A 6373-nucleotide genomic window follows, 5' to 3' on the forward strand; every position below is an offset into this window, starting at 1 on the left:
TTTCCGCAATTCCATTCCTTTCAATTTCTTGGAATGAAGAAACTTAGCCCATTCCTACTCCGGGAATGGTCGAGGATCTCAATGGCATTCCTGTAATTCCTCAACGTAGGAAATGCATCTTGGTATTTTTATCGAGTTACCGATGAACGCACCATCAAGCTGATGTCATCAGACATGTTAAGAACTGCAAAAGTAAGCAAAACACGTTACCAAGGTCTAGGGACAGTAGCTTGGTGACATAGTGAATTGAATTTTATTCCGCAACACGAAAAAGTTACGAGGAGGACAGGTAAAAGCTGTAAGAACAGCTTGAGGAGCCCTGACTCCCTATCACACGGGGAAGCGTAAAAGTGTCCGGCTAAGGGGTACGACCTACTAAGAGGAAAACACAAGAGTTATAAAACGTCACTTGAAAAGGGGTATATACAGTAGTCAAAGAAATAGGAAATAATCGTGTCACATCATTATACAAACATTAAACGCAGTTGTTTTGGTGATGTACTAGATATGTCAATCTTATTTTCTTTTATCATGTGGTTTAGCAGTATAGGCAATTGAAATTTTAACATTTGATTTCCGCACTTAGTTCTACCATTTGGCGACGTACCACACTTCAGGATGGCGCACATTAAAAGCATGGGAGTTTTTTTCTAGCCTTGCTAGCTTTGTCATGGCATCATTATTTTTCAGCAAACCGAGTTTATATAAACGGCATAGCTTGTAATCATACAATGATGGAACCTGAATGATGTGGTGCTGCTTAAACAATTCTGCACGGTGGTAGCGATATGGGACTTTACAGGCTAGGCGTAGAGCATTTCCTTGCAAGACGGAAAGTTTGCTAATGTTTGAAGCTGTTGCTGTTAACCATACAAGAAACGCGTAATTCAATAGAGAAGAAAATAAAGAGTTATATATGAGTGTGTTAATAGAGGTAGGAAAATAGTAACAGTGGCGGCGCATAATGCCGGTTGTCCTAGATAGTTTATTAATAATGTAGTTCACGTGATCATCCCATGTTATGTTTTGTGAAAAATACACGCCCAGTGATTTGAAGCTTTTTACCACTTAACTTTTAGAGTTATTTAACGAAATGGTGAGTAACTGGACATATGTGTGGCGGGGGTGAAATAAAACAGCCTTCGTTTTTTTAGTGTTTAGTTTTAGGGAGTTCATTTGAGCCCATGCATTAATTTCAGACAGTGCGCTATTCACTCAACTACCCAAATCGGCACATGATTTGCCTGAATAGAATAAACTCGTATCATCAGCATAGATTATATGATCGGCTGTTTCATCAATGTGGACAATCTCATTCATACAAAGTATGAAGAGAAACGGTCCCAGGATGCTTCCCTGAGGGACACCTGTTTTAATAGATTTTATTGAGGAATGTTTTCCTTCAATGACTACAAATTGAGTACGGTATAGTAAGTTACTTGATTACTTGATACTTGATTAATTTGTGCGCGATACCTCTTAAGCCATAGTGATCTAGTTTTTGAAGCAGAATATCATGATTAATGAGGTCGAAGGCTTTTGGAAAGTCTAAAAGAAGCCCAAGTACCATATTTCTGTACTCGAAATTTTCTAGAAAGATTTCCTTTTGGGCCTGCACTACTGCGAGCTCTGTAGACTTGTTTCTCAACTTATCAAGCTGAAGCGGTCAGTGAAAGAGGTAAGGCGTTTCAAAAATTATCTTCTGCAAACCTTTCGAACATACAGGCAGAACTGATATAGGTCGGTAGTTGGACATGTCATTTCTATTACCCTTTTTATATACAACTGTTACTTTTGCTGTCTGCATATTTCGAGGGAAAAATCCCGTGGATAAACTCGTAATATAGATGTAGGTAAGGCAGGGTGCTAGTATATCAATGACATACTTTACTGGTTTCATTGGAATAATTGTCCGCATCAGTGGCTTTGCTATTGCTGAGAGTTAGAAATGTAGCTACAAGCCCACCATCTTAAACTGGCTCTAGAAATATGGTTTAGTTAGTTTGATCATTCATATATCTTAAGGTCAGCGCTGCTGGTGGTAGCGTCACCAACTGATAGGAAGAAGTCGTTAAATGCATTAGCTAGCTCAGGGCCTTGAATTTCTATTCCATCTACAATTTTGGTTACTGCCTCAGATGCACTGCTAATTACAGTGTTAAGTGCCTTCCAAACATTTTCCCTGCGTGCTTGTGTCGAATTGAACAGGTTAGAATAATATTGCTTTTTTGCATCACGAAGGTTTTTAGTGGCAAACTTTCTCTATTTTTTGAAAACTTTGAGCGCTTCAGGAGATTTACTCACTATAAATGCCTTAAACAAATGATCCCGCTTTCTTATAAGCTTGGGGCATTCATTATTTACCCAAGGTTTTCGACTTTTCTTGCATGTTTTAAAAGTCCTGACGGGAAAACATACAAAGTATAATTCAGAGAACTTCTTGACAAACTAATCGCATACGAAGTTGGGGTCACTCGTTGTGAATACTTCGTTCCAGTTTGTTCTGTCTAAGCGGTCTCTAAAAGCGGGCAGCGTTTCAGGAGTAACTAGTCTGTATGAAAATTCCGAATGCAGTCGTTTAGGTGCGTTAGTGAATTGACTGACAAACATAAATATAGGCAAGTGGTCGCTAATACTATGAAATAAAGTGCCAGCCTTAACAAATGAAGGATCAAAGTTGGTTATAAACAGATGTAAAAATGTTGATTGTGGAGTGATTCGCGTGGGGGATGTTATAAAATTTTGAAAAGAATGAGAGCTTAACAGCGATTCGAGTTCTAATTTAGCACTGATATCAGCTAACATCTTGATGTTGAAGTCACCACCTGGAAATAATGCGTATTTTCTTTCACTGATAAAGTCTAACAGAGAGTTCAAGAAGGATCAAAACAGATGTATATTATCTGAAGGAGGGCGGTAACAAACAAAAAAAACTGAAGTACGACATCTGATAGCAAGCGTTTCATAAAAAGGAGTGATACAGCACAATTCTGGCATTAGTTCAGAATCAATTAAGTTGGAGATTAGCATTGTTACGCCACCACCCCTTTTGCCTTTGCGGTTCATGTAGTAGGATTTACATGCTGGAGATGTAAACACGTTCTCTTCCGAGGCAAACCAGGTTTCTGAATACATCACAATATCAAAGCGTACTTGCGCTTCACTACAAAAAAATTATCGAGTTCATCCTGCTTATTTCTACCAGATCTTAAGTTAAAATGAACACAACTAAGGTATTTTTGGCAACCAGTATCGTAGAAGTTTTTAAGGTTTATAACGTCTACCTGCGCAGTTGAGGAAGGAAGCATGGTGAGAGGGATACTGAAAGAAATGTCAGGACACAGTGCCAGGTAAAATCATATCACAGCTTATCAAGGTCAGCCGCGCAACGAATGACCACGGCGCTATCGCCCTCTCATTTCCTTACAAGAATCTTGCCGTTACAATGCTATGAAAAACGATAGCCATTGCGCTCTGTCCAAGCTTTTGCGCAGCGGAGCAGCTCTCTGTTATGTTGGGGCATGTTCCGAGTGATTCCTAGATGGTGGACTTAGTCTAGCATCTTTAGCGCGCTCGGGGCGGCAGAGTTATATACTACAACACCATAATCCAATCGAGACCAAATTAGGCTCTTGTATAGGTTCATTAAACACTTCCTGTCACTACCCCATGTAGTCTGTGATAGAAGTTTCATTAAGTTCATTGTTTTTAGACATTTTTCTTTCAGATATTTAATGTGTGGAATGAAAGTGAGTCTGTAGTCAAGTATGATACCTAGGAATTTGTGCTCTTTGCTGATAGGTATTCGTTTTCCACACAGTTCTAAGGAAGGATCCGGAACCAGGCCTCTCTTTCATGTAAAAAGAACACAAGAGCTTTTGTTAGGATTGATCTTAAATCCATTCTTGTCTGCCCACATTGAGACTTTGTTCAGGCCATGCTGTACCTGTCTCTCGCACACTGCGAGGTTACAGGATTTGAAAGCTATTTGTATGTCGTCCACGTAGACAGAATAAAAGATTGCCGGTGGTAATGAAGCGCGAAGCGTGTTCATCTTCACGATGAAGAGCGTGCAGCTGAGCACGCCTCCTTGGGGTACACCCGTTTCTTGCATAAAAGGACGTGAAAGTACATTGCCGACTTTTACCCGGAAGGTACGACTGGACAGATAGCTTTCTATTAGGTTAAGCATATTACCATGGATGCCCATTTCTAACAAGTCTCTTAGGATTCCGTAACGCCACGCTGTATCATACGCCTTTTCCATATCGAGAAATATCGATAGGAAGAACTGTTTACGTATAAATGCGTCCCGGATATTTCCATCAACACGTACGAGATGATCGGTTGTAGACAGCCCTTCTCGGAAGCCGCACTGATACGGATCAAGCATTTAGCTCATTTCAAGGAATTGGATGAGTCGCCGATTAATAATTTTTTCAAATGCCTTACAAAGGCAACTTGTGAGGGCGATCGGGCGGTAACTTGCCACTGAGGAAGGATCTTTGCCTTGTTTCAAAACAGGAACCACAATGGCTTCTTTCCATGCAGTTGGGAGGTATCCTGCAGCCCAAATGGTGTTAAAAATTGTGAGTAGTGTAACTTGGGTGTCATTGTGTAGGTTTTTGATCATTTCATATATGATTATGTCAGATCCGGGTGCGGAGCTCTTGCATGAGCTCAAGGCAGCTCTCAACTCTGCAATACTGAAAGGGCAGTTGTAGGATTCATTCTGTAGACATTTTCTTTTGAGTGGCTTACATTCTTCTATTTGCTTATATTTCAGAAAGGATTTCGAGTGATGTTTTGAACTTGACACACTCTCAAAGTGCTCCCCAAGTGAGTCTGCCTGATGTCGCAGCATATCACCCTGTGTGTTTACCAGAGGGAGGGAATATGTTTGTCGCCCTCTAATTCTATTTACGCGGTTCCAGACTTTCGCCTCATCTGTAAACGAGTCGATGTTCGATAAAAACTTTTGCCAACTCTCTTCTGGCCTATCGGCGGGTTCTCCTGCCTTGAGACTTAACTTTCTGAAAGTTAACTAGATTCTCTGCAGTGGGAGAAGCGCGTAGCAACCCCCACGCCCAGTTCTGTTTTTTACGAGCGATCCTACAATCGTCGTTCCACCATGGGACACGTCGTTTGCAGGCCAAGCCTTTTACTTCTGATATGCATTTAAATGCGACATCTATTATGAATGCTGTAAAAAACTCGACTGCAGCGTCAATTCCTAACGAAGACAGGTCAGCCCATGAGATACTAGTTAGAGATCGAAATTTCTCCCAATCAGCTGTCTCAATCTTCCACCTAGGAACGTATGGTGGATATTCGTTTTCCTTATATGATCTTAGCAGTATAGGGAAGTGGTCGCTACCGTAAGGGTTGTCGGTAACTTCCCATTCAAGTTCAGGCAGTACAGACGGGGAGACTATACTAAGATCTATTGACGAAAAGGATCGGTTTGCAAGAGAGTAATATGTGGGTTCTTACTTATTGAGAAGGCACGCTCCAGAAGAAAAAAGGAACTGTTCAACAAGGCGACCTCGCGCATCTATACGAGAGTCGCCCCACAGGGAGCTGTGCGCATTGAAATCGCCAAGAAGAGCATAAGGTTCTGGCAATTGATCGATCAAGGAGTGAAATTCATGTTTGTTCAGTTGGTAATGCGGGGGTATGTAAAGGGAGCAAATGGTGATGAGTTTGTTTAGTATGACAACTCGAACCGCCACTGCTTCAAGGGGCGTTTTAGCTGTAAAGGTTGACAAGCAATACTTCTATGAGTAAGAATCGCAACACCACCCGATGATGCGACGGCATCATCGCGGTCTTTGCGAAACGTAACATACGTACGGAGAAAGTTTGTGTGTTTAGATTTTAAGTGTGTTTCCTGTAAACACAGCACTTTTGGATTATGTTTGTGGATGAGTTCTTGCAAATCATCAAAGTTTCTAAGGAGACCTCTGATGTTCCATTGAATGATTTGTGTATCCATGTTTAAGGTAAATTGGTGCTGTGTTTACGGAAACGGAGTGGATGCCTTATATTACAGAGCCCTTTCGAGGCCCTGTAATAGGCGTTTTATTCTTTTTGAAGCGTTCGAGCGATTCTCGACGCTCCTTAGGCGTTTGGTGAGCCTTGGGGACAGGTGTAGTGTCCATTGCCTCGTGTGAGACGCCGGACAAGCGCTCTTGCGAGCGAGAGGTTTTCAGAGGGAGTCCCGCCTTGGAGGCGCCCACCAGCCCGGAGGTCGATGGGGCTCCCTGAGGGATTTGGCTGCGCTGGCCGTTGCCAGCGCTGGAGGGGGCCTCGGAGGTTGGGGCAGCCTCGGCTGCGCCCACCTTCGGGGTCGATGGCTCCGTCTGCTCTGTTG

Source organism: Dermacentor andersoni, chromosome 1, assembly GCF_023375885.2.
Source record: "Dermacentor andersoni chromosome 1, qqDerAnde1_hic_scaffold, whole genome shotgun sequence".
Classification (NCBI taxonomy): domain Eukaryota; kingdom Metazoa; phylum Arthropoda; class Arachnida; order Ixodida; family Ixodidae; genus Dermacentor; species Dermacentor andersoni.